Genomic DNA, 25,233 nt, shown 5'->3' with positions numbered 1-25,233 from the left:
ATCCTGGGAATTAGCAGCACTTAACTCCCTTGAACTGTTTCCACTATCTATGTGTGAACTTCTTAAGGGAAGGGACTATGATTTTTAGTTTTGTATTCTTGGTTCTTAGCATGATAAGTATCTAGTATTATGTGATATAGGTACTGAATAAGTACTGAATGACTGACCCATGGTCTGAGCTGCTCTCTACAATATCCTGTCTCTTACTATGGGCTAGGATACCTCTTATTAAAAACAAACAAACAAACAAACAAAAACTCTCAAGAGATCTACTCACCAATTAATGATTGCTTCTTTTGGTCTCACCAGGCTCCTTGGCAAGCCAGAGGTGGGTGCCATATAGCTGATCTTCCTCCTAGTATATTTTACCCTCAGATCACCTGGGGCAGGTAGGACACAGTGATCATGTGTATGGCCTCATATTGTTTACCTTTACCAGAATCTGCTTTATTTATATTCCTTTTTTCCTTTTGGTAATTTAGGCTGCATACTTTTAATTTTTAGTGGCTACCCTCAATTTTTGTAAACAGGCATGCTTAATTATGCATGATATTTAAAAATATCTAAATTATTTAATATTTATATTCTCTTCCTAAGTATGTCAAGGATAGGAAAATGCCTACCTACCTACTGAACAGCACCCCTCTCTACATCTTGTTCTTGTCATCCAGAGTGGGGATGGGCACAGTACTATTCCCAGGCCAAATCTAGCTGACCACCTGTTCTTGTAAAAAAAAGTTGTTGTTTTTTTTTGAAACACAGCCACATTCATTTATTTATTTATTGTGAGTGGATGCTCTGACCCCACAATGGCAGGATTCAGTGGTTGTGACAGAAACTTATATAGCCTGCAAAGCCTAACATATTGGCTATCTAGCCATTTATAGAAAGTGTTTGCAGACCCCTGGTCTAGATTTTTAATTTTGCCCTTTTTTTCCATTCAAAACAAGGTGTTTTGTTTTAAAATGGTTAATTGAATTTATTTGTGTTTGATTCATTTCTGTGCTCACCATCCCTTGTATTCCAGATCTCTCTGGATTCCCCTACTTCTTCTGGAATAATTTCTCTGTGTGGTTGTACGTTCTCTTTGTTTTTGCTTTGAGAATGATAGTTTAGCTGACTATAAAATTTTACGCTGATGATTAATTTTCCTTAGCACTTTGAAGATATTTCTTCACTGTTTGACTTCCTCTGTTACTGCTAAAAGAGTAATAGCTGTTAGTGAAATCATTATTCCTTGTAGAACAGGATGTTGTCTCTATAATAGCTTTATTTCTTCTCTTTATCCTTCATTTCTGTAGTTCAGCTACAAGTCTAAGCATGTGTTTATCTTTTTCTGCTGAGTAGTCCGGTGTATTTTTTTTTTAATGTTTGTTTACTTTTGAGAGAGAGAGAGACAGAGACAGAGTGTGAGCAGGGGAGGGGCAGAAAGAGAGGGAGACACAGAATCCTAAGCAGGCTCCAGGCTCCCAGCTGTCACAGCAAAGCCTGATGCAGGGCTCGAACCCAGGAACCCTGATCAGATCATGACCTGAGCCAAAGTCAGACACTTAACCGACTGAGCCACCCAGGCACCCCACTCCAGATGTATTTTTAACTGGAGGATTCATGTCCTTCTTCAATTCAGGGGGGAAAATCTATTTTTTCTATGTTTTGCTAATTTATTCTTTAAGTATTGCTTCTCTGCCATTTACTCCATTCCTCATTTGCAAGGTTTTCTAACTATTTCTGTTTCATAGCCTTGTATTCTTTTTTATTCCTGCTGGGTTTTTTTCCATAATTTTTGTTCATTTTAATGGATATTTCTTTTTATTTCTGTGAAGATTATAAACACACTTGTTTTAAAAACTTTGTTGGAATCGTATAATTAATTTCATTTGGATTTAATTCATGTTCTGATGGCTTATTTTGTTAGCTAGTTTTCCTCACTATCAGATTTCTTCATGTGTCTTCGAATTTTGGTTTGTAGGGATCATGTTGAATGGGATTTTTTTTGTTGTTTTATTTTGTATTTTTCTTCTCTGCTTTCCTATCTAATAATTTAATGTTTGCCTCCCCTGGATGCCCTGGAGTCCAAGCATAGAACCAGGGTTGTATAATGGTATTGCTGGATCTGTAGTGATACTAAGGATATTGCAGATCCAGACGAAGTCAGTGGGTGGCTTGACACAGTCCCTGCTTACAACTTCCCAAGCCCACAGCTTCGTATTAGACAGTGGTTCTTAAAGTGTGCTCCTGGGGGCAGCAGCATCAGCATCTCTGGAAACTAGTAAGATATGCAGTTCCTTACCCCAGACCTACTGAACCCGACACTGGGGTACGGGTGAGCAATCCGTGTTTCAACTAGGGCTCCTGCAGTTTCCAAGAAATGCTATCTTATTTTTGAGCCAACTGATTTCTCATTGGCTTTCTCTTCTCATGTCTTGTTATTTCTGCATTTTGGGCCAGGAGGTGTGCTAAAACTTGGATTTACAGAGACACCTCTTTAAGGAAGTCCAGAAGTATAATCTACGCTCTCTGGGTTCCATGACCACAACACTACAGTACTCATTATACACTGTCTGATCAGATGACCAAAACATTAGCCACGTTCGTGTATCACATACATTTCACCATGCTTTGCAATCTTGGGCAAGCAGCTTGACCCCTCTGAACCTCAGCTAATTCATCTATAAGAGAGTAATGATAACTACCTGCAGGTTTTAATGTGAGCACTAAATCCAATGTCATAAGTAAAATAACCTTGCATCACGCCTGGCTCATAACTGGTTCTCAATGGTTGTTTTCCCTTTTTAAATCTAGAACTTGTGTTACATTTAATTTAAACATGGTTAAAACTTAGGCTACCATTTTCCAGTTCACTTACCAATTTCCTTCTCATCCAAACACCTTTTGTCGCAATTCCAATTCATCAGAACATGGTAATATTCTTAAACAGAAATATTAAGAGATCCCTCCCCAGTTGTAGAGAATGAGTCCCATCCCCGTTACTCCAGTAGCTGGAGGAATAGAGTCACTGGTGACAGCACCTTATACACACTCTCAGAAGGATGAATGCTGATAGCCTTGCTGCACGTGAGACCCCTAGACCAGGAAAAGGATAGGGATAACAACAATATCATTTATTATGATAATAATAAAGCTAATATGTGCCAGGCACTGTTCCGTGCACTTGACATGTGATCTCTTATTTAATCTTCACAAGACCTTATGAGGCAGTTACTATTATCTCTGTTTTACAGATGAGGAAATTAGTTACAGAAGAGTTAAGTAACCCATCTGGGTTCACCCAGCTATTAAGCTGAAGAACCAGGATTTGAACCAGGCAATGTGACCAGGCAATTAACCTACAAGGAATCCAAAGAATGAAGAATAATCTCCTCCTCAGTCAGTGATCTGGGTCTCACCCTCTTTATTTGCAGCTCTGATTTTTCACAGCTATCAGATCACATTTTCATTCCATTTCAGTGGATTCTACCCAGGCTCTGTTTCCATCAAAAAGCAACATCAGTTCTCCAGGAGACGAGGAAGAACAGTCCCCTCAGGCAGAATTAGTGGATCCTCAGGACATTTCCCTGGTGGAGATGTGCCACTGTCTGGATGAATGTCTCACGCAGCCACTGGCTGCCTGTCTGGGAGTATTTTCAGCCTCTTTGTTCCTTCCTGTCTGTTGTGGCTCTGTCTCTGGCTCGCCTTCTCTTTGACCATCTCTGTCTGTTTCTGTCACTCTCCTTTTCTTCCTTAGCAAAATTGCCTTTACAGTGCAGTGACAACTTCCCACCTGCAGCTAGAACCACCCATTTTGAAAAGGATGTGAGTTTACAGACAAAAAATCCTTTCCTGTCCTAACCAATTCTTGGTTTCCTCCCCCTCAGCCAGTTCTGCCGCAAAGGAATTTCTTTGTCCACGTCGCTGGTGAGGGTGGGGATACAGCCACCCCCACCCAGGGGCAGCTCTCCAGCTTTTAGGAGCAGGATTTGGGGAAGCAGGACAGAAGGGACCGCACAGGGTGTTGGGGTCACTAGCATCTCTGGGTCCCACACAGACATCAGGGTTTCCAGCTGTGGTAATTCTATCTTTCATTGATTGAAAAATTGCTGTGATTCCAGTCTATAGACAGCTTGGAGAATGAGTTAGTACAGAAAAAGCAGAGGTCTTTGATTCTAGCATTTAGAGAAGTTTCAGGCTTCCACACCTGGGAGGAGCAAGAAAAATGAAGGAAGAAGATGGCTCTTCACTCAGGCATAAATGAAGGCTGCTGATGTGCACTCACTCGCTGTAACATCATCCCCTCCTTTTCCAAAGTGCTAATTCATTAAAACTAATGAGGCCCCAATGCTGCCTAGGCTGAATGCTGATCAGACTCCAGGCATGCACCTGCCATGCCAGCTCTCCACCTCTGCTCTGCTGCAGCCGAGTGAAGAAGGGCTGTCGTCTTGGCTGGAGACAGAGGCTCTGGGGCCTCAGTGGCCTGATCATGGACCGATGTGAGTTGGCCCTTAATGTGCATGCGATTACATGCCGACGGGTTCATGCTAAAATGCACACAGACTTAGCTCACTCTAATTCTCTAAGGCACCCACTACTTGCCAGTCCACGTCGTCCTGTCTGCTGAGGCGGCCCCTGCAAACACCTTTTTTCTAAGGGGTACTTGGATTCCAGAACTCACCTGTACTTCCTTGTTTGATCACCAGGCAGAGGGGAAGTGTGTTGCTAGGAAGGAGTGGGCCAGGGGATGGTAATTCATATTTCCCCATCCTCAGAAGAGTGTATGTTCTAATTGTGGCCCTGTTTGGAAAGAGGGTGTGAGGGCAGGTGCAAGGTAAGAAAAGGGTCGGGGGAGGAGTAGTGGATGCTCCCTTATATGGCAGTTCATGTCCTTCAGTCCATGTTTACTGAGCACCTACAATGGGCCAAGAAATGTTCTTGGTACTGCAGAAATGTTGCAAATTAAACAGCAGTGTCCCCATGCTCCTAGAGCTTACTCTCCTGAGTGAGATACACCTTTAAGAAATAAATGAATGTCAAATTAAATACATTAGGGAACCACATTCAGAATGACTGGGGTTGGGGGTTTGTGGAGAGCAATGTTAGCTTGCGTGGTCAGAAAGGCCTTTCTGAGGGATGATATTGGAGCCAAGACCTGCAGAACAGGACGGATAGGTTTGGGGGAAGGGAGTAACCAAGCAGGGACAAGCCGTTCAATACTCTTGGAGACTGGGAACAGGGAGGAAGCCACCATGACTGGAGTAGAGTGGGCAAAGGGAGTGTGGTCAGTAATGCCAGAGAACAGGTAGAGGTCCCAGGCCATGGAAAGAAGTTGTTGCACTTCTCATCTGTTATACCTGCAAGGATAGAGATTTCAAAGCATTTCCGGGCATGTGCATTCTAAATCCTCTTAGGACATTCTTCAGGGTCAAAACTAATATATTCTGTGATGGGTAAAGCCTGCTTCTTCCTGTTCTGTCCACTTTTACTGCCATGAGAGCCCACACAGTTTCAACCCCATGCCTTTGCATAGACCCTAAAAAATGCCAGGAGAGTGAAGTTTCCTCCAGTCCTGGGGGTGATGGAGAGCAGTATGCCCCACCACCGGCTCCCGTGTGGGAGAGAGGGAGTCTCTGCTTGGTACCAGTTCCCCTGACCATTACTCTACTCTGAAGTCTGGAGTTGTGGCTCATTTCTCCAGATTTTTGATCCAGGTCTTTCAGGCAGGGGACCAGGGGATTGCCACTCAAAGGTTAGAAGAGGGATCTAGCATTCTCTAAGAACGGAGTCTCCTTGAATTTGCCTCCTGTCAGGTCAGCAGACATCACACAAGTAAATCACGGGACCCTGTCTCGTTGGCTTCTGCAAGAGCCTGCCCCCTCTCCCCTCTTCTGTCTGCCTGTCAAGGCCTGGCCTCATCTGTGCTCACTCCATCTCATTCTGCCAGTGCCCAGAGGTTTGTGATTCCATATCTATGACATGTTTGGATCCACCCTTCTCTTCCCATTCCAGCTACACCTATCCAGGTTCAGGCTTTGGTTGACTCTCTCCTGAATATTTTCTGACACTTTGAATTGTTCTCCCTGCCTCCAGCCATTACCCTTTCATACCTGGGCTCCCTACTGCTGCCAGTGATCTTTCTCAAACACAGATGTAATCATGTTCCCTGCCACTTAGAAACCTTTGAAGTTTCCCCCAATGTGTCTGTCTATTAAAGGATAACAGTGAAATTCCTTGGTTTGGTTTTCACACCTGGACCCCACCTCTTACTTCTAGTTTTATGTACCACAGTACACATTTTCTGAGGCATCTGACTACTCTCTATTCCCAAACCATTATTAGTTTCTGTGGTTCAAGCTCCTCTAATTAGAATGGGGTTCTTTTCTCTATCTCCAGCCTCGCCCCCCACTTCCCGCTACAGCCACCTGTAAAATTCCTACCCATTTTTTTAAGGTCTAGTCAGAAAAGGAGATTGTCTGCATTTCGGGCACTCTGGGAGGAGAGTTACACTCCCTAGTGCATCATGTGCTGGTTGAAAGCCCAGCTGTGGATTTAGACCGGGCTCACCCATGTACTTGCTCTGTGACCTTAAACAAGGAATTGAATCTTTAATGGCTCAGTGTTTCCTTCTCTGTAAAATGGAAGGAATAATGATATCCTCCTCACAGGATTATGGTGAGGATTAAATAAATAATCTTTGTAAAAAATAACATCATGCACATAATACGTGTTGAATAACAATTTGTCAGTCAACAAATTTGTACTCAGTGCTCACCATATGCCACACTCTGTTCCAGCCCAGGTGTGAATAAGACAGGCAGCATCCCTCAAGGAACTGACAATAAGCATGTAATTGATTCAATTAGATCATTTTAGTTACTGATGAGAAGGGATAAAACAGGGATATGTGGTAAATACTGACTTAAGGTGTTGGGAAAGGCTACTTGGCACAATAATATTTTGGTTAGTTTTTATTACCTTTATCATAGTTCTTAATATAGCCTATTGTTACTCTCTTCAGTTGGTCAAACATGAACCTGCCAAAAAAAAAAAAAAATGCACTGATGTAAGGCACATTGGCTGCCTCTCCTTATGATAGAGGTTGTGACAGAAAGTGCTAGCCACCTGCTTCATAATCTGTTCTTCTTCTCTCAGTTGTATTAATAAAACATGGACGTTATTTCAGGTGTCAGTCGAGCACATTTCCCAGCTTCCTCATAGATAGGTGTCTTAGTCAACTTGGGCTGCTATAACAAAATGCCACAGACTAGGTGACATAAACAACAACAGACATTTCTTTCTCACAGTTCTGGAGCCTGGAAAGTCCAAGATCAAGGTGCAAAAACATTCGATTCCTCATGAGGACTGTCTTCCTAGCTTGTAGACTGCCTCCTTCTCACTGTGTGCTCACATGGCCTTTCCTTGGTGCATGGGTGTAGAGACAGATCTGTCTTCTTCTTTTTAATTTTTAGCATTTATTTTTGAGAGACAGAGCAAGACACAGCACAAGTGGGGGACAGGCAGAGAGAGGGGAGACACAGAATCCGAAGCAGTCTCCAGGCTCTGAGTTGTCAGCAAAGAGCCTGATGTGGGGCTGGAACTCATGGACCACAAGATCATGACCTGAGTTGCCCAAGTCAGCTGCCCAACCGACTGAGACACCCAAGCACCCCCGTCTTCTTCAGGTGCTAATCTCATGAGGGTCCCACTGTTGTTACCTAATCTAACCCTAATTACTTCCTGAAGGCCATATCTTCAACCACCATCACAGTGAAGGTTAGGGCTTCAATGTATTAATTTGGGGGAGACAGAGACATTCAGCCTATCACAATAGAAAAATCCATGTATTTCGATTCATGCCAATGATATGTAAGAGGAAGCTCTACTGTGAGACCTTCAGGAAAACTCCCTGAAAAAGGAGAGGTTGACACAGCAGGTGCACTTTTTGCCCTTTGTCCTTTGCCTTTTTGCCACCCTGGGACATAAGTGGCAGACTGAGGTCTGTTAGCCATCTTGTATCTACTAGGCTTCTCCCATCCAGAATAAAACCACAGAAAGATTCTGGGTTTTTTAAGACAGTCTGGAGGCATCATACCAACCTGGATTCATCCCTTATTTCAGGAGAAAAGCAAGACTCCTAATTTGAACACAATTCCAAATGAACAGCTATTTGACACATCATTTGGATTCTCTCACTTAACTATAGAGAAGGTCATACCATTCTTTTCTTTTGTGATCTTCACCTTGCCTAATATGGTGCTTTGCCCATAGTATATGTTTAAGAAGTGCTTATTGAATTCTAAACAACAGATTCTTATGCTCAATTTTTTTCATAAAAATCTAAAAAACTCTAGACTTTCTATTCCAAAATTTTTCACTCAGGGGGTATTGGCTGATCTCCTAATCCCTGGTCTTTAGGCGGTTAACATATCTTTTCTGTCTGAAACCTCCACTTACACTCCTCTTTTCATGATTACATGAACCCCAAGGTTATTAGTTGTTCACATGTAGAATGTCCAGGCTCCTCTCATTCCTAGAGCCCTCAGACAGAGCTGAGACCTGGGCTAGCTTTTCTCCTCAATCTCTGGTCTCTCTGCCTTCTCCATCCCTTGCCTTCCTCAGATAGCTTGCACCTGAGCTCCCTTGAGACCAAAGTGGTACAGAGGGACACCTGTCCACCTTGGCATGAGGTGACTTGGATTCCATTCGTAGCTCTGCCTCTTACTTATTTTGTGACCTTGACCAACTTTACTTTACTTGTGTGCCTGCATGGTCCAGGCTCTCAAACAAAGATAAGGATTCATACTCATACCAGTTTGACATGTAGATTAAATAGCTTACTTCATTTTTGAAACCCTCAGGTATGTAATAAATAGTCTATAGATCCTTAATATTTAATATAATTTCTCTTGCTCTTAGTTCTAAAACTCAGTCTTCTCTCTCCAAATTCCTCACCTTCTGTAGCTTCTCTACTACTGGTCCTTATATTGGTAAGATTGTATTTGGTTGCAAATGACTAAAACCCCAACCAATGTAGCCTTTAAAAAAATTGAATCACTAAGTAAGACGTCTAGAGATGAACAGTCCAGGACTTATACAGTCACTGAGCAGTGCCACCAGGGACCTGTGTCTTTACCTTTCAGCTCTGTCACCCATGATGTGTAGAGTTTCATCATCATGCTGGTTGCTTCATGATCACAACATAGCTGTCCTGCCTTCAGGCCACGTATCTCAACTACAGGTGGGAAGAAGGGGAAGATCATTGGGCAAAGGGCTTTCTGCTAATGGTGATTTCTCCTTTTATTCAAGAAGCCAGTCTCTTCCTAGAGATCCCCCTATATCTCACTGACCAGAACTGTGTTCATGGCCACCACTTGCTGCAAGAGGATCAGGAGAAATGAATATGTTTAGCTGGACACATTGTTTTTTGGGGGAAACACTGCCTTTTTTTTTTTTGTACATGAAGAAGGAAATAGAAATTAAATCAGGAATTAGCAGTAACCATCACAATCCTTTACACAAATACAGTTTAAAAATTGCTAAGCAACTCTACTCAGGTTTGAACCACTCAAATGATTTAATTAGAAACACATGATTTGGGCAGGGTTTGGGTTATTTTTTTTATAAACTTTATTTTTTAGAACACTTCTAGATTTGCAGAAAAATTTCAAAAAAAGGTACAGAGACTTTCTCATCTACCCAGTGCCTTGTTTTCCCAGTTATTAACATTTTAAGTTAGTATGGTCCAGAGCCTGGGTGGCTCAGTGGGTTGAGTGTCTGACTTGGTTTCGGCTCAAGCGATGATCCCACGGTTTGTAGATTTGAGCCCTGCATCTGGCTCTGTGCTGGCAGTGCAGAGCCTACTTTGGATTCTCTCTCTCTCCCTCTGTCTCTGCCCCTTTCCTGCTTTCACTGTCTCTGTCTCTCTGCAAATAAATAAAACTTTAAAATTTTTTCTTCAAAAAATAAAAATAAATTAGTATGGTGCATTTATTAATGTAAAATCAATATTGGCACACTGTTTTAAACTAAAGTCTGCAGTTTATTCAGATCTCCTTAGTTTTTACCTGATGTCCTTTTTCTGTTCCAAGATCCCATCCAAGGCACTGCATTACATTTAGTTGTCTCCTTAGGCTCCTCTCTGCTGTGACAGTTTCTCAGACTTTAATTGTTTTTGACGACTTTGAAGTTTTGGGGAGTAATGGTCAGGTATTTTATAGAGTAGCTCCCAACTGGGATTTGTCTTACACTTGTTTTAATGCTTAGACTTGGATTATGAGCTTTTGGGGGGAAGACCACATGGTCTAGTGCCCTTCTTATCACATCATGTCAGAAGTACATACCTCACCATGACTCATCACTGCTGATGTTGACCTGATCACTTGGCTAAGACAGCATTCCACGCTGAAGTTTTGCTTTTTCCCCCTTTCCATATTGTTTTCTTGGGGAAGAAGTCACTAGGTGCAGCCCACAGTTACAGAGTGGAGAGTTAAGCTCCACATCCTTGAAAACAGGCATCTACCAAATGATTTGTAATTCCTGTGCACCATTTGTCTCTTCTCCTTATTTATTTCTTTGATAGTTTATTCATTTATTTATATCAACATAGGTTCGTGAATCTTCATTTTATACCTTGCATTATGATCCAAGACTCCTTTATTTATTTCCTGGCTCAAATTCTTCCAGCTTTGGCCATTGGGAGCTCTTCTCATTGGCTCCTGTGTCCCCTTAACGTATCCCCACGCGCGTGCGCCTGTGCGTGTGCGTGTGTGTGTGTGTGTGTGTGTGTCACTTCCTTACTTTCTGGTGCTACAAGATGCCCTAGCCTCATCTCATACATTTCCTGCCCCAGCAGGAAACAACCATTTCTCCAAGGAGCCCTAACTCCTTTTGTTGGAGAATGGTATTAAAAACCAAGATCTGGCCATTAGATGTGCTCATTGTGGGCAATTGTCTTTAATTACAGACTTAAGACTTCCTTCCCTATCTCTCAAATGAACAATGGTTTTGCTCCTCTGCCCACCTCCAGTTTCTTTGTCTCCATCTCTGCCCACACAGAACTGAGATCAACAGGAATGCTAGGCCCTCAAAAGTTAGGCTGGAAAAAATATAAAAAAATAATAATAATAAAGAGGCATGGCTCTATAAATAATCCAGAAGTAATTTGGCTGGGAGGATGCTGAATTCACAGAACTCCCAAATGTTAGAGATATTATGTGGCCCAAACTTGCATGTTTCCAAGGCCCTCAGGGTCACGCAGCCATGATTAGACCCTAACTCTCCAGAATCCTCTCAGTTGCACTGTTCCCTAAAACATTATGCTGGTCAAGCCCACTGATTCTTCCATCCCCTGGATGAGCACAGACCTGGCCACTGCCCTGATGTGACTTTTACCCAGCAGAAACCCCAGTTTACCAAGGGCCAAGCTAGATGCTGGCACCCAGCAGTGAATTTTCAGGGCTGTGTAATGGGAAGAAGCAGAGATATTAGACACCAGCTAGCCATGTAGACATCACCTGGGGCCTCACTGGGGTAGGGAGGTGGCATCCATCATGCAGATAATGAGACGCCAACACGGGTGCTTTACATCAAGGGTCCCCTGGGTCCCAGCTGCCTCTGCCACTCCTACTAGAGAAGGAACACCCATTTGGGACATGAGGCTGTTTGGATGATGTTGTTTTTCTGATGTAACCCCTGTCTGTTTCTCCACCTCCTTTTTCTCTGCCTCCTTCCCTCCCTCTTGGGAGCAATTTATATGTCTCTGGCTCCTTTTAGATGGGGGAGAGAGTGCTAATTAGCCCTCTGATTCATCCCAGGCCACCTGTCCCAGGGCTCTTGGCATTGAGGCCAGACTGGGTGTGGCCCCAAACTCTCCAGGGGCAGTGAATGTCCCAGGGGCTGGGACAATCCCCCATCTGACGTCTGGCCATGGATCCTGCAGTGTCATGGGTGGGAAGGAAGGAATAGTCTGCTTCAGCAGGGCCTGTCCCCTCTGCCTCCTTTCTGGTACACCATCCACACACGGGTAATTGGAGGGAAAGCCATTCCGACAGCCTTGGCGACTTTGACTTCATTTCTCCCCTCCAACTGAAATGCATTTTCTGTGAAGAGAATGTGTCAGTGATGAGTTTCCCAGAGGATGCTCCACCAGCTGATGTATCCAAGGAGTGGCTCCCCCTTCTTCCTTCACACCACCACATTTCCCGATAGAACTCATATGGCTCCACGTCCCAGGGAGAAATCTTAGCGGAACATCTCCAAAGAGTTGTCTGTGCTCATAATTGCAACTTCTTCACCTCCTTTTGTCCCCTCCAGCACCACATCAGGCTTCAGCCTCTCTTCCTCCATAAAACTGCCCCTGCCAAGGTCCCAACAACCTCAAGGTCCACATTCAGTGTCCCTTCCTAGCCTCCCTACCATTCATTGTAGCTGGCCTCCCCTTTCTTGAATTGTTCTCTCATGGCTTGTGGGACACCTGGCTTTCCTTCTCCCCTGGTAGCTATTCCTTCTCGGTCTCCTTTGCTGGCTCCCACTCCATGCCAGATCCCTTCTCGTCTCTGTCCCACTCTCTAATGAAGTGAGTTATTAGCCCCATAGCTTAATACTGTCTGTATGCTGAGGGTCCCTCACCTGTGCTCCAAATTCATCTATTTATTTATTTTGAGAGAAAGAGCACAAGCAAGGGAGGGGCAGAGAGAGAGAGAATCCCAAGCAGGTTCTGCACTGTCAGCACATAGCCCAATGCAGGGCTCAAACTCAAAAACCGTGAGATCGTGAGCTGAGCTGAAATCAAGAGTGAGACGCTTAACCAACTGAGCTACCCAGTGCCCCAATGTGCTCCAAACTCAAATGCCAACAACTTAGTATCTCTGCTTGGAAAGCAAACCCCAGGCCTGGGGTCTCCTAATAAAATACAGACCACTGTACTAATTAGATGATTTTAAACATTATGACCAGACCCTAAGTAACTTTCTGCTCTTTATATTGACTTCTCAGTCCTTGGATTACTTGTGTGAGTATATAATGATTAATGAGGATAATAATAAGAGCAACTAATGGTTACTGATTTCTTACTATGTGCCAGGCACTGTGCCAACCACCTTTCATGCATCACTCCATCTAACACGATAGCATACCAGTGAAAGAGATATTTTTATTCTCATTTTGCAGCTCAGAACACTCAGGCTTAGGGAGATTAAAGCAACAGCAGAGGGAGAATGAAAAACCCTGGTTTGCTTGACTTCAGAGCCCAAACTCTCACTCCTGTTGCTCACTGCCTCTTCTCATTAACTCATACCACAGCTTTGTGCCAGAATCTTCTTGTTGATGTCACTCATCCCTCTGCTTCTAGGCCTGCCATGGCCTTTCACCTGGGAGTTTCATATGGGAGTTCCTGGATATGTCTCAGGCATCACAGGTGCCCCACAGTCCAACAACATAATTTTTGCTCCCTGAAAAATCAAGCACAAATGGTGCAGAAGAGAAGGGTGGAGGATTTACAAGGAGACAGTAGAGGTCCCAGGGGGTCTCAACCCTAGTCCACCAGCAATGCTTTGCCCAGGGAGAAGTCTGCCCAGGTCTGCAGCATCAGCACCACCAAATGTAATCAGATGTCAAAGAAGTCTTTCTTCTGAGTGCATGCAAACCCAGTGAGGACAGAGGACTTGGAATGAGATGGTATATCATTGACAGATTTCTCCAGAAGTCTGTCTGTCTATCCCTCCCCTTTCTTGGGCATGATTAGGGAAAATTTTATTTAGGCCCTATTTGAGAATTCCTAAACCATAAGATATTATCCTAGCACATCTCTGAGCCTAGTTATCATGGTTTTCAGTCTGGGTTCCGTGGGGCCCTAGGGTTCCAATAGAGTCTTGGCGCCTAGAAAAGCCCAAGCCGTCCACAGGAGCATCTTGTTATCTCTTATGTTGGGGTTTCATGGATGATTTCATTCATTAAAAATGAAAAATTAATGGGAGCCTGGGTTTCTCCATTGGCTAAGCCTCTGACTCTTGATTTCAGCTCAGGTCATGATCTCACCTTTCATGGGATCAAGCCCCACGTTGGGCTCTGTACTGAGAGTGCGGAGCCTGCTTGGGATTCTCTCTCCCCCTCCATCTCTGCCCCTCCCCTGCATATTCTCCTCTCTCTCTTCCCCTCTCCCTCTCCCCCCTCTCCCTCTCCCCCCTCTCCCTTTCCATCTCTCTCTCTCTTTCTCAAAATAAATGAACTAAAAAAAAAAGAAAAATAAAGAAGATTAAAAATAGAGAAATGAAAAAAGAGTTAAAAAGAAGGAATTCTATGCTTTTTAAAAGGATAAAAAGTATAAAAGACGACAGATCTTTTTTAAATTTCTTTTTAATGTTTATTTATTTTTGAAGGAGAGACACTCATACACAGAGTGTGAGTGGGGGGGAGGGCAGGGAGAAGGAGGCACAGAATCTGAAGCAGGCTCTAGGCTCTCAGCTGTCAGCACAGAGCCTGATGTGGGACTTGAACTCATGAACCACAAGATCATGACCTGAGCTGAAATAAGATGCTTAACAAACTGAGCCATCCATGTGCCCCAAAAGACAACAGGTTTCAAAGTGAGACAGGCATGATTTGGCATCTTGATTCTGCACTTACTAATTAGCAGCATTAAGCCTTCATTTTTCCCTCAGTAAAATAGGGACAATAGTGTCTACATCTCTAGGATCTAGGGAGCAGTGAGTGAAATAGCAGGTGAGAATTCCTAGCAGAGCTCTTGTCACAGAATGTTCAGGAAATGTTCAGTAAACTCCACTTTTCTTCCTTGTCTCCTCCTTGACATCTTGCTGTCTAATCACAGCAAAAGTGACTTAGGGTTTTAATGTGGGGTGGCTGCCCCTAAAGATACCATGTTTCTTTGGCATCTCTAGTCCTATAAGGTAGAACATTCAGTGTAATAAGCCAACGAGTCCTTGACCACCCAAAACAGCCATTCCAGAGCCCTGTCTCTGCTAAGCCTAGAACCTGCCTCTTGGGCGTGTTGTTGAGGGCCTCCCTGACTCTTCTCTAAGAAGTAGCCAGCTGAGGAGGTGGGTCTGATGGCCCCCCAAAGTCTGCGGCAGCACGCCTAGAAAGATCCGAGCAGAAGGAAGGCAGTGTGGCTGCTAGAGATGGACACCCTGCAGGGACCAGAGTGAAAGCCTATCTTCTGACGTTGAAAAAGGAATCAGAGCAACTAGAAGGCAGGTGCAGACACAGATTACAGCTCCAGGAAATTATGATCAGTAGCCTCTGTTAAAGGAGGAAAGAAGGTGTGTAATGCATTTTTGAGAAATGTCTACTAAAGGTGATTAATTTTTTTAAGAAATGATTTTGGCTCTTGATAGGATAGGTTTCAGTTACCTGGCTAGTTTGTGTAAGTTCGAACAGTGCCCAGATCAATGAGGCATTACCCTACTGAAACCCAGTCCCTAGACTTGTGGGTCTGTTTTGAGCAAGGGGGGAGAATGGGGACAAGACTGTTGATGGATCTCAGTCCAAGGGGAAGATGCCAGGCTTCTTGGTGAAGCCCTCCAGCAAAGTCCAGGGATTGGAACCCCCCTCTGGAACCAAACATGGGGGAAGGAGGGGAGGGAAGACATTCAAGCTTGAAATGGCAGATGGTTAGGTCCAGAGCAAGGTGCGATTCCTTAGGTTTTATGTACCTTCAGTGAACAGAGATCGAAGAAAGGAACAAGCATCAAATTACCCATTTAATTATTTTTGAAAACTCTCTCTTCATAGGTCTTACATGGTTGCAGCACAGCATATCATTTATCCACAGGTGTGAAATCCCCACTGAGCAAGAGCTTTGGGACAATGGTCAATCTGTGAGAAATGCTGAGGGCGTTCAAGTCCAATTGTGTTCTCAGACTTCCCGAGGAGCTGGGAGACTGAGGCCAACATACCTGAACACAGCACCACCCAGGAGCCTTGTAGCCTAAGGTGGGGAAACCCAAAAGCTTTCTCCTAGACTTGGTGGGGCACAGAGAGAGAAATTCAGGTTTCCACAGGCTCCAGGACAATGGCATACCCACTAGCCAAACATTTGTCCTTTGCTGGGGACACTTTGTGACACTGCTTCTTCTTCACTTATAGTCCCATCCAGTGGGACTCTAATCAGGGCTGCTGAGATGGGACCTAAATGTGCAAGCTTACAAAATTTGCATTCAGTTTCACCCTTCTTGAGGCTCTTTGAGGCTTACTCCGTCTCTTGTGTTCTGATAGGCTCTCCTGCAGCAGGGAGAGGAAAAGGTGGCATTGGAGGCTCTACCCACCAATTGTATGTAATAGCAGCTTATCTAATTTTTTGTCACATCTGTGAGTGAGTTATCATCACTGATGTGCTCATAATATGTGTGGTGGTTACAAGTTATTATAATGCCTTGTATCCCCACACAGTAAACATAAATGCGTGTGTGTTTATGTGTCTTTGCCTCCTCCTTTTGGCTACATTGAGAGAGAGTGTCTCAGGTGTGTGAGCCTCATCTGTCAAGAAGGTCGGGGCAGACAGACAGAAGCTGACGACAGCAGCACCCACATGATCCCGGGGATCCCTGTGCAAAATCTGAGCCATAAAGTCCTAAAAGCACAGGGCAGGAAACTGTGCCCCAGCAGGCCAGCCTCGGGGTCTTGCTCCTTGGGCAGGTCTGAGGACCCTGCGGCTGTCCTCTCCTCTCCCCTGATGAATATGGAGGAATCTTCGCTTCCTGCTGACTGCTGGGGGGCTTTGTATCTCTCTACCATGCCCCTGCTCTCTGATCCGGTGTCACTCTTTTTATTATTATTATTCCTTCTGTGTTGACAAGTGATTTAAACACTTCACAGGAGAAAAGACAAAAGAGGGTGGGAGTTGGTGGGGAACCTTTTCTTTGAATCCAGGAGGTTCATTTTTCAGATTAGCAAATAAATGACTACAAGTGTATAATTAATACTAATAGGTTAATTAGAGAACATTTAGATCTTTCTAGAAAAAATATTATAAAACCCAATGACTGTCTCCTGAGGCAAACCAGGAGTATTTATTGTAAAAAACCCTGTGTAGAAGAGTTTACAGATTACTCTGTCCCTTCTTCAGGGCTCCATGATTTCTATGAGTAGCTGGTTAATGGGGCCAGACTGGAGGAGGATTCTGGAAAGCACAGCCAGGGCTCCCTCCAGGGAGGCAGAACAGCTGCTGTAGGCATTGGGGGAGTCAGGGCCAGGGCTACCCTCCCCCACCCTGTCTCTCTGAACTCAAGCTGTCACCCTGCTTTTTCTGTTGGTCTCTGTCTCTGTCTCTGTCTCTTTCTCTCTCTGTGCCCTTTTCTGCTCAGCTGTGACTGTCACTCAGCCTGAGTCAAGCTCTCCGTCCTCCAGACAGTGGGATTTCAGAAAGTGTCTGTGCCTTGACAACATTTACTGGCAGCAGAGGGGGGGGGGGGGGGGGGGGCGGGGTAGCAGGAGTGGGGTGACAGGCTAGCACACAAGTCACGTCCATTCCAGCAGGCTAGCCTTCTCGGGCGAGACATGCTCTGGCTGGCCTGGAGGAGTGGCCCTGGGTCAGAACTTTCAGCTGAGCTCTGACTTCCACTCACTGAGCCGAGGACATGTGGGATGCAGTGGAAGGGGGGTATGTGTTTAATCAGCCCTGGCAGGGTGAGGCCCGAAGCTGGGCAGGATAGAGGGAAACCTAGCCATCAGAGTCAGTTCCTGTTTGTTCGGGTGCAGCATTTCTGGAAGTGAAGGCCCAGGGCTCTGCCCCAAAGCCCTGCTGCCTTCAAGGCCTGTTGAGATGGATGATTGAAAAGCCCTGATGTGGTTTCAGTTTTGTCTTCCAAAAAGGTATGTTGGGGTCCTAACTCCCAGTACCTTGGGATGTGACCTTATTTGGAAATAAAGTCACTGCATATGTAGTCAGTTAAGACAAGGTCAAACTGAAGTAGAGTCGATCCTTAATCTGATATGATTGGTGTCCTTGGAAAAAGAGGAGACAGGGGCGCCTGGGTGGCTCAGTCCATTAAGCACCCAACTCTTGATTTCGGCTCAGGTTATGATCTCATAGCTCATGAGTTTGAGCCCCTCATTGGGGCTCTACATTGGTGGCACGGAGCCTGCTTGGGATTTTCTCTCTCTTCCTGTCTCTCTCTCTCTCCCACCCCCTGCCCAAAATAAATAGACATACTTAAAAAAAAAAAAAAAAAAAGAGGAGACAGACGCAAAAAAGATGACCCTGTGACAGTGGAGGCGGGCGCTGCTGTGATGTTGCACATGCCCAGGGATGCCTAGGTTTGGTAGAAGCCACAGGAAGCAAGGAAGGAGCTTCCCCTAGACTTTTGAGGAAGCATGCTCCTCCCAACACCTTATTCTGGCCTCCAGGACTCTGAGAGAATAAATTTCTGCTATTTTAAGTTACCAAGTTTGTAGTGCTTGGTTACAATAGCTCTAGGAAACTAACGTATAGCTCTTAGCAGCCACCCTGACTCACTGACTAGTAAGACCTCAGTTCAGTCTGAGAATGAAATCTCAAATCAAATACCTGGGAGAAAATAAGCAGGTCTCAGAGTGAGCACGCAAGGAATTGTACCATGGAAGGTTCAAGAGCCAGCCCCCTGCTGTCCCCCAACCCTCAGGATGTCTCGCTGCCTACTTGGACAGTCAGTATGTCCTGAGTAGGACCAGGTGAACCCTGAACAAGAGAGAGACCATCTCAGGAGTTTGGAGAAAAAGAAACCAACATTTTCTTTCATTGTCTCATCTGTATTTTTAATGATAATAGTAACACTTACCGTGTACTGAGCATTTGCCATGCACCAGGCGTTATGAGCTATGTAAGGATGTTCTCATGCGTGGCTGCCCCTGAAGTTAGCTCTGCAGCTCCTGAGGGCTCACAAAAGAAGATGTCTTTCTTTTGCACCAACCCAGTTTGTCAAAATTGAGGAAAATGAGGGAGGGATGGTTACTTTTCAAAGTTTCACACAGTGCCCTGTTATTAAAACTTATCCCACCACCATTCCCTTCGCATACAGCCAGTGACTCACCCTAGTTTCCACTTTCTACAAAGTAGTTTTTGAGTTATTACTATTTTTTAAGTTGGTGCTGCTTTCATCAGCTTGAAACAAACAGAAAAGCTACCTTTGATGAGAGAAGGTCCAGAAAGAACTAGAAAGTTACACGAGATACCGTTCACATCCCATTAAAAACAGGTGATCTGAGGACTCCTCTCTCGGGACCCCTGCTCAAGTGGAGGGGGAGGAGCAGGTAGGACAGGAAATCCTTGGGAATAAATGGCAAACCCATATCCCCACCTTCTTCTGTTTCTCCATGAACATGGAGCAGAAGAGACTGAGGAGGTGGGGGCGGGAGAAGAGAGAGAAACACCAGCTTGCCAGCCATTGCCCACACCTACCACATACTGAGGTTGTCACCCTGCCAAGGCCTGTCCAGGGCAGGAACCACTCAAGGAGCAGAGACAAGCCTGCTCTGGGGCTGAGTAGAGATGATATTTCTCAGAAAGGGGGCCAGAAAAGGAGATGGGTGATGTTCCAATGCAGATTTAAATTTTGCAAAATGGCCTCCTCCTCTGGCAAAATCATCCCCCCACCCACGGTGACACCTCTTCTTCCCCTAATGGGTCTGCTGCAACGCAGCACCCTGTCAGACCCAGTCACTTCAGCTTGCAGCCAACATGTACTTTATCCTCAAAATGTAAATTGTGAAGCAAAAAATTGCAAATTGCACCAGGGGTTTGAGGACAAATGTAATAATGCCTATTCATGTAAGATCAAAACTGTATGAGGAATTATAATGTGTAAACTGTTAGCAACTGCAACATGTAAACAATAATACTTATTATTATCACTGTAGACTTCCAAATATCACTCGGGCTTCGGGAACTATAAGGAACATTTCTAGGCTGTGGAGGATGGGAGAGCCTCTCATTCTAACTGCCAGTCCTTCCTGATTTGACAGCCCAGCCATAACCTACATTTTCAACTTGCAGAAAAAGGAAAATGCAGGTCGAACCCCAGGAGGGAAACCAAAGGAAAAGAGGATCGAGGGAAGTTGCTAGAATCCAATTGCAGGGAAGTGATTTGATTTTCTGTGTTGAGTTAAAGGTGTCAGGACCAGAGAGGAGGTATATCAACAGTTGTTTTGTTTGCCCAACAAAAGGAGATTGTGTTAGACCCCTGCTGACCCACAGCTAATCCCATCCCCAAAGGCCTAGGAAAAAGCTGTTTGCTGAGTCTGTGAGCACCATTTGCACCTTCAGGCTGCAGCAAACAGGTACTAGACCAGAGCCAGCTCAGAGACAGCCAGCCCCCTCCCGCAGCCGGAAAGCTACCAGGAAACGCCTAAAGGGAAGAGCTTCATTAGCCACACTGCTCGAGAAGCCAATCACAGGATCCCATTCAGACAGAGAGCCAATCACATTCTCTAGACAGGACATGGGCCAATCGTCTCTCTTCCCCCACCCATTCCTTTCCATTCCGAGCCTTGGCCTACTGGGGCTTGTTTAGCAGCGCCAGTGGCCAGAGAAGCTGAAAGGGAGGGGCTGCTGAGGACCCCCAAGCCAGGGCAACCTAAGGAGCAGACTCTGGCAGAAGGGCTGGGCACAGATATGGATGGTAAACTCCAATTCATCGATTCCACAAATGTACAGCTACTGGGTACTGCCTCTGTGCCAGGCACTGGAAATAAGAGACACAACGTTACCCTAGAAGAGCTGAGTCTAGTCGAGGAGACAGAGAAGTAGACAAATACAGCCTTTGCATGAGAATGTGATGAAAGGCAAGCCAGGGCACAAGACGCTGTGGGAGAAGAGAAACTCATGGAAGCAGGGCAGCAAGAAACCGTCCATGAGGACGACAGTGGCACCCAGGAGCATACCATAGCCCCCACAGGGCCTGCACCATAGCCTGAGACCCTCACCACACCATACCCATCAGTATTAGTGTGTGAGGGTTGCCATAACAAAGCCTGGCTGGCTTCAACAGCAGAAATTGATTTTCTCAGACTTCTGGAGGCCGCAAGTCTAATTCAGGTTGTGAACAGGGTTGATTTCTTCTGAGTCCTCTCTCTTTAGTTTGTGGATGGCTGTCTTCTCCCCGTGTCTTCAAATGGTCTTCCTTCTATACAAAGCTTTGTCCAAATGTCCTCTTCTTATAAGCGCACCAACCATACTGGATTAGGGCTCACCCTAATGACCTTTATCTCCAAACACAGTTGCTTTCTGAGGTACTGGGGGTTGGGGTTTCCACATATGAATTTGGGGAGGGCACTTCAGCACATTACACCATCATTTTTTACAACTGTTGTGAAGCTGCTATTTAGCCACTGTCTCCCCCAAAGCACACAGTGACCGTTAGCTTTTTGTCTTCTAAATCTTCTGTATTAGGTGCCAGGCTGACTCAAACCTGGACCCACTCCTGTCACGTGAGAGGGATGGAGAAGCCCTGCATCTGGTTCTTGAAGTAAAGGCCTTCATCACTCTTTTCCTCAAAGAGCTGCATGTCGATTAGAGTCTTGGAACAATTGCTTTCCACTGCTCATTGGCCCAGCTCACTGGCCTCTTGCCCAAGGTATTTGAGAAGTCACTTTATCTACAATAAGAACTGGTGTTGCTTTTGGAGCTGGCAGGGAGAGAGCCAGTGAAGTGGCCATCCATCAAACGAGGCCCACACAGGCTGGCCTGAACCCCTGCGGAGGGTGCCAGATGTTCTAATCTATCACCATGGGTCACAGGAGGATAGTCTTTGATCGCTGAGACCCTAAGGCAACACGGCAGGACTCTGCACAGTCTGCGTGAAGATAGGGGAGGCACCTGGTCTTCATTCCATAGCTCAGTGTGATGAAGGGTTATGGGACTTTACTAGGAGCTGAGAACCAAGGAGAGAAATGAATGGGCCGCTGGCTGGGTCCTCAAGGAGCTTACATTCTCCTGGGGAAGACTGTCCACCTAAGAATGCATTAGGTTCTGGCTGAGTTGCTTGGGGGTTCAGAGAGGCTTCCAACAGGAGCTAATGCCTGAACAGAATTTGGAGGATCACTGGTGCTAGGCAGCTCTGTTGATGGGGCCAGAGAGTAGAGCAGGATGGTCCAAGCAGTGAGGGAGGAAGTGGCAGAAGTGGGATCGGAGAGATGGCCAGGAGGTAGAGGGATAAAAAAACCATGCTAAGTGGTTTGGACATTTCCTGTGAACTTTCAGACTGTGTTTGTTGGGGTCACTGGGGCTCTTTTGTGGTGCCTTGGGATAAGGAGCAAGACTGAGCAAGCGAGATACTCATCAAGGCATCTTGGCTCTGTCCTCTTTTGATTATTGGGATTTCATTTGAAAAAGAAATGTTGTAAAGCTTAAAATCAGCAACTACTATTGCGTTAGCTATTAGAGAGTCCTTGTGGGATTCTCAGCACAGAACGGTATGGTGACGGTGTGGAATCTGAAGCCGGGGTGGGGGGCTGCCACAGGCCTGGAGGCAGGGGCAACAGTTAAGAGACTGGTGTAATCATCCAAGAAAAGAAATAGAAAGGAATTGAGAAATTGGAGAAAGGGCTGGGAGGTGAAGCTGATTACACTTGCTGTTGATTTAACATGGAGAGTGTAGGGGAGAGAAAGGTCTTCAGTGCTTCCTGAGTTTATTGCCCAGGTGAGTGGGTGCACGCTGGTACCTTTAACTGGTCAAAAGAGTGGAGGGGAGGGAGCTTATTTGGGCAGACACATGAGGAGTCAGGTGCTGGCCATGTGGACTTCAATGTGCTGTTGGGACACCCAGGTAGAGCTGTCTAGGCGGCCATGTAATTAAGTCGTCTGAAGTCTCGATATATCCCAGCCTGAATAGAATGCCTTGCATATTGCAGACAGGTGCCAGTGACTGCATATTTTTAATTTTAAAATTTATGTACGAAGTCTTCAGGGTTCTCTGTAATGTCTTCTATAGCTACTTTTCAATCTTACCTCCTTTATACTTCCCAAAAGTATATGAAATTAGAATAGGCCAGCCTTCCCTGTCCACAAAGGCTCTGCTCAGCCAGATCAGCTTCTTAACTGTTTCCCAGTATACATCTCTTTGGAACCTCTGGAACAGATAGAGAGATAGTGGAGCGATAAAATGGATATCTCCAACATTGTGTTCTTAGAAAATGTAATGAAAGGTATGACACATGATGCACCGTTTCTCCATTTCTGCAGATGCCCTTCTCCCACTCCTGTCTACGTGGCATGACTCACTCCACCAAAACCTCATGCTGGTTCCATTTTTTCCACAGATCCTCTGACTCTGCTCGCTTAAGGAGGGTGAATTGCAGGTTAGTTTGTAGCAAGCGTCTGCAAGTTTGTAGGGGAAGATTCATTCTTTAGAATACACTTTCGGTTTCCATCTGCCCAGAGACTTACCATCGGGGCACCCCAGCCCCACAGCCCGGGGCACAGTTGCCCTCGTCTAGTGATGGGGAGCTTCCCCACTCATCAGGATACTAAGTGCTCTCAGGGAGCCAGGGCACCTTGTTCTGGGTCAAAGGCATCTAGCTCATCCGAGGTCCTGGACCCCACCAGCCTGTCTGCTCTGTCAGGGTCTGTTTATAACCTGTGGGTGTTCTTTGACCACATCCCAGTACTGCTGGATTTCCATGGCCACGTGCTAAGCTCACCTTCCCCTGCCTTACTTTTAGTCTGCCCCTACTCCCAGGTGGATTCTAATTCTCCAGCCCTGGGCAAATGCTTCGCAACAAAACCCAAGAGCCCAGGCCTCTTTCCAGCACTCCAAGCAGCATCTCCTTCTGCAGAGTCCTACCTCTTCAGCGGGTGGTAATGTGCTCTATTCATTGAGGAGCAAACACAGAGGGTTACTGAGTTCTCCAACCGTGGACATTGTCTCTTCCCTACATCCACTGTCCCTTCTGAGTTACTCCACTTTTCAGGGTGCCCAAGGAACCCCAAGGTGACTGCTGCGTAGATGGCTGCCTCTTCAGGGTCAGTCAAGGTGTTCAGCTCATTTTCTTTCCATGCACTGTCTTGCATCCGAGCAATAGGGATTTTTTCTACCCCTCCCAAGTAAAAGAATGATTTATATGGCCCACATGGTATACTTGTAAAATACACACAAGGCCTGATAAATTATACAGTATTTATTATCCTACTAAAATGATACCCTTTGCTTAATTAAAGTAGCCATATGCTGTAGTGCAAATCATTCTCATTCATTAAGATCCCAAAATATGTTTAAAAAAGAAAAACAGCCAGCAGCAGTTAGGAAGAATACAATAAGATCACACGGTTTTGAGGCCATAACTGCATTAAAAATAGCCTCACTCTTCAGGGTGATGTTTTACCAAACATGGCCATCCCTCCATCCATTCATGTTTTAAGCAAATAGGCGTTGAGCACCTGTGCTGCCAGACAGCTTCCAGGTACCTGGGACACTACCTGGCCTCTGTCCTCAAGGGGCACGCAGGCTAGTGTGAGAGAGAGACCAGTAAACAAGCACCACAAGCAGGTAACTGGCTATGTGAGCCACGTTAGAGGCTCATCTAACCTAGCCTTGTTGGGCCAGGAAGGTTTCCCAGAGGAAGTGCTATCTGGGTTACATCCTAAAGGATAATTAGGTCTGGGAAGTGTTCCAAGCTATTCCCTTTTCCGTTACCTTGTTTATTTTCTTCTTAGTGATTAACAGATCACAAATATGGGATTATTTTTTTATTTGTTTACATGAATATTTTCTGTCCCTCGCCCTTCCCTTTACCACCTGAAGATAAGCTCCAGTAGGGTGCACGACTTTCCCATCTTGTCCAGTGTTTTTCCCCCAGCACCTTTCATAGTGAGTAGCAAATAAGAGGGCCTCACATAGATCTCCTGAATGAAAAAATGAACACTGACTAAAGAGTAGCATGTGCAAAGGTCCAGAGCTTTGCGTGCATAGGAGGTGCTCTGAAAAGGGCAGAAGCCATCATGCCACGTTGCCCAGCGCTTCATGCCAGTCCCCATCACCTCTGTTACACTCCTCCACAACACACCCTTCCACACACTCGCCCCTTTCCCACAGGAACTGGCATTTTCCCACTGGCTAGAGTAAATAAGCACATTTGCATCCTGGAACAACGGCAGCTATGTTTCTCCATGACCTTGGGGGTTAATGGCCATTGGCTTCCGGGTACCATCTGCAGGGAACTACGGAAAGAACAAACTCAGCTGTGACCACCTGGCAGCTTCACTGGCACCGAGAGCCACGGTGGAGTCCCCCCTCCCCCCACCACCACACCCTCACT

At 45.4% G+C, this 25,233-nt stretch overlaps 1 long non-coding RNA gene across 1 annotated transcript in view; it reads left to right on the top strand.

The window, feature by feature from the left end:
- LOC113593138 (uncharacterized) overlaps positions 1 to 25,233 on the top strand; it is a 284,583-nt gene that overhangs the window by 222,084 nt on the left and 37,266 nt on the right. The window contains exon 4 of the long non-coding RNA XR_003413187.2: positions 21,371 to 21,554. This is a non-coding gene — a long non-coding RNA (uncharacterized LOC113593138). The remainder of the gene's footprint in view (positions 1 to 21,370; positions 21,555 to 25,233) is intronic.

The sequence above is a fragment of the Acinonyx jubatus genome, chromosome D1 (genome assembly GCF_027475565.1).
Source record: "Acinonyx jubatus isolate Ajub_Pintada_27869175 chromosome D1, VMU_Ajub_asm_v1.0, whole genome shotgun sequence".
Taxonomy (NCBI): domain Eukaryota; kingdom Metazoa; phylum Chordata; class Mammalia; order Carnivora; family Felidae; genus Acinonyx; species Acinonyx jubatus.
This window is presented reverse-complemented; position numbering and strand designations above follow the sequence as displayed.